We start from the raw sequence: 14,880 nt of genomic DNA, 5'->3' as shown, positions 1-14,880 counted from the left end.
TGCTGTCCTCTGTGCATGCATCATTGTATTAAAAAAATGAAAGTCTGATATTCATTGTCACTAACAAAATTTGTAGTTTGCGTATCGATTACTTGTTATAATTCAAGAAAGCAGGGATTCTTCTGCTTTCATTTGCATAACTTGTAATGTCTGGGTGATGTTCGAAGTGCGATAAATATCAAACGATTTTCAGCATTAGATAAGTGGAGGTGGCACTCAGATTTCACAGTAAGACACGTCAAAACGAATTTTGAGCAGCAATGTTGTTCTGTTTGCAGTACTGCTAAATATATCTACTATTAAGATTCGCGACAGTTAGCGAAGATGAACTTCACTTTCCAACATCAGCACTGTGTGCATGATATATGATGGAAGAGTGCACAACATGAATACAGCTGATTTTGAAAATGATTTCTTTCACATGCGACCAATAGAAGACTGTGTATACAAATATGTCACTGCCTATTCATAAGGTATCATGCAGTGGAATTATAAGGATATTAATGTTCACGCTATGAAATGGGATTATTGTGGCTCTGTTCAATTCGCGAGAGTATTTATTCTCACACACAAAGGCACTGGTTTTGGTTCCGATGTAAAAGTCGTTTCGGAATGTGAAAATAATACAGTAGCTGAAGAAAGAGATTCTGAACACGTTGTTTGTTTTGAAGTGTATAATAAGTTTGAGCGTATTTCATACGCTGTAGTTATTTGTTTCAGTATAGCAATCTGTTCGATTGTTACATTAAGGATATATTCTTCATATTGCATCCAAGTTGCCATAATATGCAATTCGCTATCATTTCGGTTTTGTTAAGGAAGGTGCAGCTGTCAAAACTTGGTTAGCTGGGAGAAATAGTTCACATAGTCACTTAAATTATAACAAAATACTGTTTACAATAGATGATATTCTCTAAGGTGTTGTAGATAAGGTAGAATGTATGTAAAATGTGTTTTTTTACCTTGTATATTATAGCATAAAAATGATTCTTTTTTGTTACAATAAACTGATCGAACATTAAATTAAGACATGAACATTAGATATGAAAATAGGCAAGGCATAAAAGCAAGCTACAGTATTGGGCACAAACATTTGTGTTTGTGTGTGTGTGTGTGTGTGTGTGTGTGTGTGTGTGTACGTGTATGTGTGTTTGGTAAATAGCGCCAGTTTACACAGTTGGTATTAAATAGCTTCCGTAATTTTTTTGAACACGGTACAAAAATATTCGGGGAAGTTGATACTTCTAACCTTGGTCAAGATGACTACATTGTGACTGGTTTATTCATTTTATTGGCTGCTAAAAAACTAACTTGTAATTAGCTGTCTCATTTTAGTAAAATGCTGTGACCGGCCGTAGTGGGATGGGGAGAGGGATGGATTTAGAAGGGAGGGCGAGAGTGCGGGCAGGTGCTTGGCTTGTTACGTAACAGGTTAGGTGGAGTCACCTACCATCATGTTGAATTGTCACGTCATTGCCCTGCAGAACGGCAGCGCACAGGTATTGGTAAAATGACCTCCCTGGGTCCTGAAGCCAAGATGTCTAGATCCAAACACAGTGTTGAGGAATGCGCTGGTTAATACACTTCTATGGTATAGAAACCCCTGATACGACCAAGAGACAGGATGATACGACAAAAGGGAATATCATCCATGGTAATATGGCATTGGTTAAGACTAAAGAGAATTACGTCCATGGTACAGGAGAGAGTTACTGAGTGTAAAAACTGTAGGAAAGTGGAATATATCCAACAAGTAAATGAGGACTTAGGATGCAAGTGCTTCTCTGAGACGAAGAGTTTGGCACAAGAGCGGAAAATGGGGCCATCCGCATCGTACCTGTCAGTAGATTAATAAACATTTCACAACTGTAAGACTTCGGTATTGTATCGAAAATAAGACCCTTTTAAATAGCGTATACAATGCTAGGAAAAAGAATGCATCACATTACTTAAGAGCAAGTATCCTACGAGTTTAATCAACCAAGGGGCGATCAAAATGTTTGTTTTCGAAGATCGTTCAGTCCAGAATCGGTGCCAAGCAGGAAAAATTGCCGTGAGCACTGAAGCAATCATTCTACCGATGCTCCAGGTTGAAGGTACGTGTTTGGTAAGACATCATGTCCTGCTGCGTGTAGTTCGCAACTGCCTGCTGCACAACCTCGTCCGACAGTAATAGCTGACGCTTCAAGGCGTTTTTAAAGGATCGAGGCGTGATAACAGCGTGGGGGTGAGATCAGGACTATGGCGCTGGTACTCGGCTGTCTCCCACTTGAGTTGGGGTAAGTACCACCTCAGGGCATTTGAGGTATCATCATGAAGCAGCAGCACACTTTGTCGCGCACTATTCCACAGACAGTCATGCTGCTCCATACACATAATTAATTCTCCGTTGGATGTCTGCCAGCGTTTGTCACTCGGCAGCCAAGAAAATAGTAACATAACGTTGGTCCCGTTCAGAAGAATTTGATGAAAAAGTCGCCATAGTTCACGTTTCCACATTTACTGCGCGCAAGACACAAATGCTACACCAATTACTTGCCGGTCGGTGCTTGCAGAACCTCATCGGAGCCGCACTGCGTTGTCTATTCACTGCACCAAGGCCCTCAAGCGGAAACTTTCTGGTCACCCTTCACATGCGTAACATTTCCTTACACAGAAACCTATGAAGTTAATCTTAAATTTGTAGTTAAGAGATAACAGAAGACACTTCGACAATCTAAAACCATGCATTCACGTTTCAAAATACACTGATGTTTCAAAACAGTATAACCACCTGTCTAATGTGGTTTTGGTCCAACTTACGAAAGCAGTACAGCAGTGATCCTGCGTGGTGTCGATTAAACAAGATCATGGAAGGTGCCCAGAGATATGAGAAACCAGATGTCTACGTACAGGTCATCCAGTCCCCCTAAATTAAAGGCCGGTGGCTTGCGAGTGTTGACCTAGCGCCAAATAGCATCCCAAATGTGTTCCATGGGGCTTAAATAGGCGAATTTGTTGGCAAAGACATTGACTTGAGTTTACTACAATGCTCCTTAAAGTACTGTGGCACGATTCTGGTCTTGTGACAAGAACTGTTATCCTTCTGGAAGAAGCCATCGCGCCGCCCGGGGTGGCCGAGCGGTTCTAGGCGCTACAGCCTGGAACCGTGCGACCACTATGGTCGCAGGTTCGAATCCTGCCTCGGGCATGAATGTGTGTGATGTCCTTAGGTTAGTTAGGTTTAAGTAGTTCTTAGTTCTAGGGGACTGATGACCTCAGCAGTTAAGTACCCTAGTGCTCAGAGCCATTTGATGCCATCGGTCTTGGGTAAGACGTCAGACATGACGGGAAACATGCGAACAGCAATAATGTTCACTCGTGCCATGTTGCCTTTGACTACTGTCACAGCTATTTCACAGCAGGCGGTGGTCACAATGTTTCGGTTCATCAGAATAAGTTACACATTATGGAAGAAAGAAACGTCAGCGGCAACAGTGTTTCGTGGACGAAAGGCTGAGGTGAAGGACTTTCTTTAATGTGGTAAGAATATTAAGTAGTTAATGGAAACTAATTCTTGTTTCTGTCAACATACATCTACGAAGGTATTGCCTTCCGAAGAGGCAAGTCTTATTCTGTCAAGGAAGGTGAGCTCTTGCAAGCAAATGCAAGCACAAGCAGATCCCACAAGCTTTGCGTGCGCCGTCCTGAGCATATTTCACGGCGTGGATAATAGCCTGGAAAATAGGTCACGGAGTCTATATCAATTACGCGTAAAAATAGCTGCTTTCGATCCGACAACATGATAACATCAGCAAACGACCGGTTTCTGTTCCGTGAGTTAGTGCCTACGATAGGTCAATACATTTAGTTACACGTTAGACTCTTTATTGTTCTTTTAGCGAAGACAAAATTGAAGAGCACCACTCACAATGCTACAGTTTTAGTAATCAGCTATGGTGGAATATCTGAATAATTTAGGGATGCAGAAGTGCAGGACAGAAAGCTTCATTCCGGTACGTGCGATTATGATAAGATGTTCACAGTGGGCATGTCAACTAGTGAACTTCTTCCTTCGCTTACCAATTCCTTTCATTGAATTTGGTTGTGTTTGTTGAAGTCGTTCTAACTTCTTTGTTTTCCGCCTTTGGAAAAATTCACTCTAGTTAAATTCATCGGCATGACAGAGTGTCTAAGAAGACATTTTGCTTCTTCTGAGTCTATATCTGTCTTTCTTATTTCTACAGAGTTTATTACTGTATCATTTCATAAGTTATCAGTTTAAGGATGAAGTGATATTAAAATAGCTATGAGGGGCTATCAGTAGGTAATGAGACTTTTCTTTGAAAGCATGTTAGTTCTATTCAGGACTTCAATACACCATATTATTCCCCACTTTTTTGCCCAGAAAACCCTGTTTTTTAATACCTTTTTCGTTTATTGCGATGCTCTTCCTTAACCTTACAAGCAGTGCCTGTATGTCTGCGTGGTACCACTCTAGTAGTTGGCGTCAGAACCAATACTTGCTGCATCAATAACCTCACCATCATCCACGTCCCGCTTCCTGTGGAGTACATCCTTCGTTCAGGCAACCAGATGGGAATTGGAAGGAGCGAGCCCCGGGCTGTAGGGTTAATGAGGAAGAACAGTACTAGGAAGCTTTTTGAACTTCTCTCCGGTGCGCCAACTTGTGTAACACCTTGCGTTGCCTTAGAGAAGGAGAAACTCGTTTGCTCTTTTGTGGCGACGAAAGGCTGAAGTCATTTCTTGAGTTTCCTGTGGGTAGCACAGTACATGTCAGAGGTGATCGCTGGACCACGAGGATGTACATCATACAGACTGACCCCTTCAGAGTCCGAGAAGATCATTTTACCGGCTGAAGGTGTAGCTCTGAACTTTTTCTTCGACGAGGAGCCACTCCATTGACTGCCGTTTTATTTCTGGTTCGACGGTATTAAACCATACTTCATCGCCTGTGACGACAAAATATTGTCACGATCAGCCTCGCAACGCGTGAGCAATTCCGCACTGATGTGTTTCGTTGCTCTTTGCAGTCCTCTGTTAGGCGGCGAGGAACCGAGGCGGCTCCCACCTTTAAGTATCCCAACTGGTAGTCGAGCGTGCCAGCACTACCAACAGAGAAGTCCAGTTGAGCAGCGAGGAGCCTGATGTGAACCGTCGATCACTCCGAATGAGTGTGTGTCAGTCACAGCTGTGTGCAGCTGACAGCGACGCGGCGGGTCGATTAGGTTTGCGCAACCTTCTTGCGGTGATGACAGACGCCTTGGCCAATAACTCACTGTGTTTCTGTTCACTGCCAGGTCTCCATTGAAATTCTGCAAGCGCCAGCGAATATCTGTGAAGCTCCTGTTTTCCGCCAAAAGAAAATCAATGATAGCTCTCTCCCCGGAATGTCCCTCCGCTACAGGCGTGATTCGGAGGGTTAGTTACAGTCAGAAATTCGTGAAACTATATAGGGGCTGAAGCGGGAATATTCCACGATATCTCAAAACAAGTTCTCATTTTTCAACAGAAATTAGAAGAAAAAAATTTGTTGCATTACATATTGAAGGCCCCTCATAGAAACATTAAAATCATTAACATCTCGTTTTCCTTTAAAGTCATTTACTTATTTCTTTCAGTATTCTCACATCGTTAAAAATATATAAAGAATAAGCCGTCTTTGGTAATATATACTGGCGTGAACGTAAAGCGTTTCTCAACCAAGTACTTGTCTGATATTTATCAAACGTTGTGGGAATACTCACCGTGTAACGAGTATTAAATGACTAATTTTTCATTCCATTCGGGACTGATGTCCGTAATCAACATTAGTATGGCGAGCACGAAGAAACTCTCGTATAAGTTGTGGCATGGAAGTAAACTGCCACTGAATGTAGTCTTGAGGAATTTCTTGACATTCCGGAAATACCTCATGGGTGTGTTCATGGCTATTGTTGCTTGGAGGCTGGTATGGAAGGATATTCCCTACATCGTAGCACAAACATGTTGTATAGGTGAAACCTGAGGAAACTGGGCAGAGTCAAGGATCTGTACATAGTTCAAGGCATTTTTGTTGGGATATGCAGTTTAGGGATATTCATTATCTTTCTGGAATACGCCATTTGGTACGCTGTCATGAAATGTAGAACAACAGGGTTTGCCAGCCGGCCGGAGTGGCCGAGCGGTTAAAGGCGCTACAGTCTGGAACCGCACGACCGCTACGGTCGCAAGTTCGAATCCTGCCTCGGGCATGGATGTGTGTGATGTCCTTAGGTTAGTTAGGTTTAAGTAGTTCTAAGTTCTAGGGGACTTATGACCACAGCAGTTGGGTCCCATAGTGCTCAGAGCCATTTGAACCATTTTGAACAGGGTTTGCCATTGTTGGCACATATTGGTGAGCAATTAGCCTCAACAGTCACCAAATCAGTCCTGTTGTCATCTGGCCGGAACGTGGAACCTTGTTAAGTAAGTGATCGGTCGACACGAAAATATTCTACTTTGATCATTTTCATTCTCTTATGTCTATGGTATTATATTTTGGGGTAACTCTTTCCGTTCTAAAAGGATCTTTTTGGATCAGAAATGGGTGGTTCGGGCAATAAGTGCTGTAAGTTCACGAACCTATTGTCGATCCCTGTTCACGAGTCTAGGTATTTTGACAATGGCCTCTCAATATATATATATATATATATATATATATTCCTTACTGTCATTTTTTGTTAACACTATCACCTTATTGCCAGGAATAAGCAGCTTTCACTCAGTTAATAGTCGGCAGAAGTCAAATCTGCATTTGGATCGGACTTCTTTAACTCTTGTGCAGAAAGGTGTGCAGTATACGCTGCATCCAGTTTCAGTAAGCTACCGCTCGAATTAAAAACTCTTAGCAGTAATCCACTCGCTTTAAAATCGAAACTGAAGAGTTTCCTCATGGGGCACTCCTTCTATTCTGTAGAGAAGTTCCTTGAAAAATTAAGCTGATTCTTGTTGTATTGTAGATTGTGTTTACTCAAATTTACGGATTGATTTTTTTCGGGTTCATATACATTCTATTTTTATCTGTTATTAGCTTTGTGTAGTAATTTCATGTACTGAGATGTTGCTTGACCTTGGAGATTTGCTCCTGAATTTGGTCCTACGGAAAGCGACGTGTAAATAAATAAATAAACGATGACAAACGTCTCGCCCAATGACTCACTGTGCTTTAGTTCGCTGCTGTGTCTCCGTGTCTCTGTATTTGCCTCAGTTAGCTGTACATAATACCAGGGACAAAGCCCAACCGACAAGAGCCACTCGGCTTAAGCTAATCTGATGTACCATCATGTGACGTAACAAGGCGCACTCCTTCTGAAGAAGATATTTTTAGGATTATCGAAACCTAGGTTAAGGACTAGTAAACCTTTGTTTTGAAATTGCTTTTCTGATTTTGTCAATCTATTCAGATTTACACAGTTGCTGCTTCGCAGTCATGTTTAAGATTTACATTGTGAACAGTAACAGCTTTATGATGCCAGGAATTTCAGGACTTCGAGATTCGCCTTCGGCTATGTTAATGTCTTCTTCTACATCAATAGTTTTTCCCAATCTTTCATCAGAATTGTAATTGTACAGTAGTGGACAGCCGCCGGTGTGGCTGTGCGGTTAAAGGCGCTTCAGTCTGGAACCGCGTGACCGCTACGGTCGCAGGTTCGAATCCTGCTTGGGGCATGGATGTGTGTGATGTCCTTAGGTTAGTTAGGTTTAAGTAGTTCTAAATTCTAGGGGACTGATGACCACAGAAGTTAAGTCCCATAGTGCTCAGAGCCATTTGAAGCATTTGAACCAGTAGTGGACATCTTTTCCTATATATCCACAATGTATTACATTTATTTACGTTCAGGCTCAACTTCCAGAGACGGCAACTTCCACCAAACTTCCGTAGGTCATTTTGCAATTCGATACTGTCTTCTGGCGTTGCTACTTTCTTTATAGACAACAGCATCATCTGCGAACAGTCTTAAAGAGATTCTCACGCTTTCCACTACTGCAACATTAATATACATTATGTGATCAAAAGTATCCGGAAAACCCTGAAAAATACGTTTTTCATATTAGGTGCATTGTGCTGCCACCTACTGCCAGGTACTCCATATCAGCGACCTCATTAGTCATTAGACATCGTGAGGGAGCAGAATGGGGCGCTCCGTCGAACTGACGGACTTCGAACGTGGTCAGGTGATTGGGTGTCAGTTGTGTCATACGTCTGTATGCGAAATATCCACATGTTGATTTTTGTAGAGGAGATTTTCCTTCTCCAAAAAGTCATAATTCTTGACTATAAAAAGGTTTCTTAATTCTACAAGGGACTGACGTCAACGCCATAGACCTGTAATTATGTGCATCCATCCTGAGATCCTTCTTAAAAACGAAAATGGCCTGCAGTTTCATTCAGTTGTTCCAGGGAACAACGATAAACTGCTGCTAGAAGGGGAGCAAGTTCTCACTCTGGATCTTTGAAGAATCTTACAGGTCCTATGCATTTCCGCTACCGAGCGATTGTAGTTGCTTTTCTGTACCGCGATATGTTATCTCAATATCTGCCGTTTCGAATTTCGTACGATGACTGAAACGGAGCGTATAGAGATTTTCCCCTATAACAATCTCGGAAGACCGAATTCAGTGTTTAGGCGATCTCTGTGTTATCTTCCGTTTCGGTGCCATTATGGTCGCTAAGTGAACGAGTAGATGATTCAGAATCGCTTACTGATTTTGCGTAAGACCAAATCCTCTTAATATTCTTACTCAGATCAGTTGGCAAAATTTTACTTTGAAAATCATTTAACGTCTCTCTCACAGACCTCCTTACGCTCATTTTCACTTCGTTCAGTTTTTGTTTTTATACTTCATTTTGACTTCTCTTGTAGCTGTGACGACGTTTCCTTTATCTACGTAGCAGTTTTCTAACACGGTTATTAAAACAAGGTGGGTCTTTCCCATCCCATAAGACGCTGCTCGGAACATACTTGTCTAACGCATACTGAATCCACAGGAAGTGCATGGAGTTGTGGGAGGACGAATGGCTGGCGGTGACGGCCAATAAACTGCGGTCGGTAAAGTCAACCACTCGGCCGTGGCGTTCCTCCTGTCGGTTGCTCAGGCGGGAAGAGGTGGCCCTCACACGTCTCCGGATCGGGCACTGTCCTCTCACGCATAGCTATTTATTACGGCGGGAGGATCCTCCGTTTTGTGATGCTTGTGGTGTGCACATCTCTGTCCGCCACATTTTAACAGACTGCATTTTATACCGTGATGCAAGGGCAGAAGCACAAGTTGATGGTGATCTGCCCTGTGTTTTAGCTAATAATGAGACGTGTGTGTCTAGGGTTTTTAAGTTTTGTGATGTGTCTGGACTCTGGCCTAAACTTTTAGGCTGGAGGTTTTAGTGTATTGCAGAGTGGCTGACACCTCCCTTTTTTTCCTTGCGGTCAGCCGGCCACTTCCATCTGCTACATTGTTTTAGCCCCCTCTCTCGTTTTCTTCCTGTGTTGTCCATGTTTTACTGCTGACGCCCTGCTTCATCCCACGCTTCGGTGTGGGTGAGCACATCTTTTCCGATGATTGTTTCCCGTGTTTTATGTAAATATTGTGAGTTTTTTTTTATTTTTTTTTTTTTTTATTTTTTTTTTTTTTTTACACCCGTCTCACTATGATACTGAACGGGCGCTGAAGACCTTGTTGTCGTGCGCCCACAAAACCCCTCTACTACTACTACATACTGAATGATGCTTTGTATTTTTTTTTTCAATTTTTGATGCACGTTTCGTCCTCAGCACTGACTATTTATTGTTTACTACTGATATACTCTGCAATTTGTGTTGTTGCATTCTTGCTAAGCAAAAATTTTACTGCCCGAAACAGACGCAAGAGTTATCGGTGATCACCACAGAATGCCATATAATATCGCAATGGACGCTTTCATCAAACCGTACAAGTCTCTGGTGTGTGTGGTGTGGTGTCAGCAGTAAACAACGCACGGAACTTCGAGATGTCAACCCTGCTTCCTGTAATCTCTCCCCTGCAGCTCACGATTACACATCGCTCGTAATTTCTTCCCGGATTTCAACCTTTGCTATCCGTCTCTTTGTCGGAGACCGTGCAACAGTCCTACGATCTTCTTGCAGATCAGATCTTCTGGGAAGGGCCCGTGCCTACTCTTCTTGTCACAGTGTAGCCCTAAGTCCGTCTCGTTCCAGTCGTTATGCATTCATTGCAAAAAAAGATGAATTGTCTTTCGGATCTGTAGATATGATTCTCCCATGCCCCTAATCCGATGGTTCGTCTCTCAGAACATGATGATAATATAATACTGCAAGTCCTGCGGATACGTTGTGTTGCGACGTCCACCAGAAAAGTTAACTTCAGACACACCCAGTAGCCATCTGAATGTCAAATCAAACACCTTTCAACCGTCTAAATTTCGAAATTGTTATTTGATTAGGCTACCAGTTTCGGCGATATATTAGGCCATCTTCACCGGCGCGCAGAAAGATTCCCACTTCACGTCCAGTCAAAATAGGAGCTAGAATTCAAAGACTGGCATCCGTAGTTTCCTCCTTGAGATGGCGATCACTTCAAACATCACCTCATGTAGTTATGCAGTGCTGAAATGGAGAGTCATTTGTTTCACTGTGGGCCTTCTCTCTTACAGTCCACTATAGTCGATGGTGACACGGCAGTTAATTCTGACGGTGTTGGTTTTCTTCGAACTAGTTCACTACAAAACCTTGACATGACTGCACGTGGAAGGTCCAGCACCTGGTCAATCTTAGAATGTCCTACTGTTGTGCATCAAAAGTCTGACCGAGATTAAATGCGTTGACATATCGCATACCGGTACTGTTTTCCTGGGATCGACAATCATCCTTATGGCCAGTATCGACTCCAACGGCACTCCAGTCGAGAAATAGTCAGAAGTAATAGAACAAAACGGTATATGTCAAAGAAGCATGTCTATAAATTTTGAGAGACTAATTTTAACGCACAGTGAGAACGAGAATTTTCGGTATGTGGGCAGAAAGGTAAACTTCAGACGCAAACTGGCCCAGGCGGCGTGGCGTGGCGTGGCTCACTGTGCCAGCAGCCAGCATCAGTTAGCTCCAGAGTGGACGGCTGGCTGCCTCTCGCGCCAGCACGGTATCGACCAGGGCCGCATCTTCTATCTTTAAACGGCGCACGTAACTAGGCTGGGCTATAAACCAGCGACTCCCAGCTGCAAGGTTCTTACATTTACGTTTAAATTCTCTGAGCGTGTGCCAACTCCAAATCACTAAAGAAATATTATCTGCGGACACAGTTGGGGTTTACGTTACGTGGAGGTACAGTTTATCTGCTGAATTGTCTGGTTTGTGCTCTTGGAGGACAAGAGAACAGTTCATGCAAGCGCTGTATGGAAGAAACAGGAAAATGGCAGCAGGAATATGTGAATTGAAAAACCGGCTCCCAAATACTTGTGATATGATTATCATAAATCTACCACTCTCAACATTAAAACATTTTTAGATAACAATCGACTGATACCTGATTGATGGTTCCCACATGATAACTCTTCTTCTAGTCACTCAAAGTTTTTACCTATTACATTTAGAAACACAACTTCAGATTAGATCCAAATATCTGTGTCTTGTCATATCAATAACTCAATACTTATTACCTCACTCAGCTGCTATCATTCAACTTCCCGCTTCCGGTTTCCCTCTTGCAAATTATGCATCACGCTACTGACATTTCTTGTCAGCCACAACCGTGTCTTATTCACGGTGAGGTAATAGGCTTTATGTGAAACATGTTCCATCCAACCCGATATGAAAGCAATGCACCATTAGGTGTCGGGCACTTTTTAGAATCAGCCTACTGAAGTAACTGGATTGCTCGATAGAAGCCTCCATTGAGACTGTTTACCGATCGAGGTGGGGCAGTGGTTAGGGCACTGGACTCGCATTCGGGAGAACGACGGTTCAATCCCGCGCACGGCCATTCTGATTTAGGTTTTCCGTGATTTCCTAAATCGCTCCAGGCAAATGCAGAGATGGTTCCTTTGAAAGGGCAGGGCCGACTTCCTTCCCCGTCCTTCCCCAATCCTAATGAGACCGATGACTTCGCAGTTTGGTCTCTTCCCCCAAACAACCCAATCCAATACTGAGACTGTTAGTTTGTCACACAAGACGGATAGGGAAAATCTCAAGCAATCTTTATGTAATACCTCACCTCTCATAACAAGAAAGTTGAAAGCAGCCGCTGAAGCGATATAATGGCAGTTTGGTAAACTTAATGTTAGCTGTATCTCTGTGAACAGAGAGACACTCAGAACTCTAAAAACTGCTCTCCCGTCCGTTAATTCTGCATGGGAATCATGATGTATATAGCACATTATGCGACTTAATTGCTTAACTTTGTAATACTTGACACTACTGATGGGACAATGGACTGGCTTTAACAACTGACTAACCAGTCGATTGGTTTTTAGTTCAGTAGATTTTTCAGCCGAATGAAACAACCGAATGGAACTAGTCTCTGTGGACAAGGCAACTATATGAGTGTTTTTCGCTCATTATACGGGTCTGAGTGGTTTCACTCAATGTGAGACAACCGACTGACACAGGTCTCTTGCAGTTACGTCAGTAGTTTGGAAGTTTCCACCCGTCTCCTTGTCAGAGTGATTCTACATAATTTTTTTTTACCATTTAAGACTATGCATGAAGCATGAGTAGGTTTACAAATATTTCGGAAGCAAACAACGCATGTTATTTCAAGGAGAGGAAAATAATTAGTTTATTTCTAAATTTTCTATTTACTTAAATAACTACAAATTTTTCATACTTGTGGCACTAAATACAAATTTTGCTTAGTTTTATCTGATGCTACATTATAAATTTATTTTCAAATAAGTGAACAATTACTTTTTCATCAAAATTTATTGAAGCGTTGTCTCCAACTTACCGCTCATTTGTACTCATCGTCGATATTTATTTGTTGGTAAGCGTTGAGACACTTGAACAGAAAGCACATAAGATACAACTATTTATTTGTTTCGTAATTTAATTACTTATTTTTAAGCTTATTCTTAAGTATATTTTTTCTCGAGAAATATTTCTCATGATTTGTTTAATTTTTTAATGTTTCTGTAATTGATATAGTTCCACAATGTGAATCATCCGTGCAGATAATTTACATGTATATCGCAGTGAATTTATCTCAAGCATAACATTTTTACAGTCATATTACTTGTTGCATTCCTACGCCTTGGCGTTTCGGCATTTTTATCAGACACAAAGTTGAAGTAAAATGCCTATTAATAAACATGGTTGAAAAAGCGAACTAAAAGTTACTTACTGCACCAAATAAGAAGCAAGTATCGGAATGACAAGAACAGTGACGACAGGTGACAACAGAGTGCTGTGAACTGCAACAACGGTGACGGAAAGAAATCATAACACCAAGAAATAATGAATGTAGAGTAATGAAATTCCTGGAAGATTTTCTCTTGATAATTAAGTGATTAACATTGCTAGATCACAGGTTGTAAGCGCGAGATGAGCCATTGAACATGTGAACTGGTGGCACATCAATAACCGATATAACGGCCAGAACGATGAAAACAAGCATTTAGGCGTGCATGCATTGTGTTGTACAGGTACCGCATGTCAGTTTGTGGGATGCAGTTCCCTGCCTGTTGCACTTGGTCCAGCAATACAGGGACTGTTAATGCTCTTTGTGGATGGCGCTGGAGATGACGCCCGATGATGCCCCATATGTGTTCGACTGGAGACATATCTGGTGATCGAGCAGGCCAAGGCAACATGTCGACACTCTGTAAAGCATGTTGAGCTACAACAGCGGTTTGTGGGTGGACATTATCCAATCTGAAAACACCCATTGGAATGCTGTTCATGAATGGTAGCACAACAGGTTGAATCACCAGACTGACGTACTGTTTTGAAGACAAAGTGCATGGGATAACCACGGTAGTGCTCCTGCTGTCATACGAAATCGCACCGCGGATCATAACTCTAGGTGTAGGTCCAGTGTGTTTAGCAGGCAGACAGGTTGATCGCAGGCTCTCGGCTGGCCTCCTCTTAACCAACACTCAGCCATCACTGGCACCGAGGCAGCACCAGCTTTCATTCACCTTGCCTTCCAGTAAGCTCTCATTTGACACTACTGAAGTGGCAAATGGCTGTCGTTTGTGGTCAGTGGAATGCATGCTGCAGGGCGTCTGGCTCGAGGCTGTAACCGTATTTGTAACAATTGATTGTGTCACTACGATGCCAACTGCTGATCGAATTCCTGCTACGCATGCAGTAAAATACTAGAGGCCACACGCAGAACACAATGGCCTTCCCCCTCGGTACCGCCACATGGCCGTCAGGTGACCAGTCTTCTCGCGATCGTACACTGTCGTGACCACCGCTGCCAGCACTCATGTACTTGGCACGTCTTTCTGCAGTATCGCAGAAGGAACTTTCAGCTTCACGTAGCCCTATTACTCGATCCTGTTTAAATTCAATGAGGTGTCTATAATGACGCGTTTCTCACATCAAAGGCATTCCTGTCTAATATCAGTTCAGCTCGTCCAATCTCAAAGTCAACTAACTCTTACGATCGTCATAGCGTGTATTTAAAGCAAACCTCATTTGCATCCTCATAGTATTAGTGCCACTTTTCTGCGACTGGTGCGAGATTTGAATAGACATCATCTCTGAGATGTAGAAACCTGCCTACCAATTTTAGTCTGTGTAGCACAACTCCTTCTTGGTGTTTTTTTTTTTCATTCTTTTGCGTCAATGCCAAACGATTCCGCTCAGAACTGAATGTCCCGGAGATCAGGTCCATGTGTCGCATACTTTCAGTTGGTTGGGCATA

The sequence above is a fragment of the Schistocerca serialis genome, chromosome 2 (assembly GCF_023864345.2).
Source record: "Schistocerca serialis cubense isolate TAMUIC-IGC-003099 chromosome 2, iqSchSeri2.2, whole genome shotgun sequence".
Lineage (NCBI taxonomy): Eukaryota > Metazoa > Arthropoda > Insecta > Orthoptera > Acrididae > Schistocerca > Schistocerca serialis.
The sequence above is the reverse complement of the archived record's forward strand: the minus strand, read 5'-3'. Positions refer to the sequence as shown.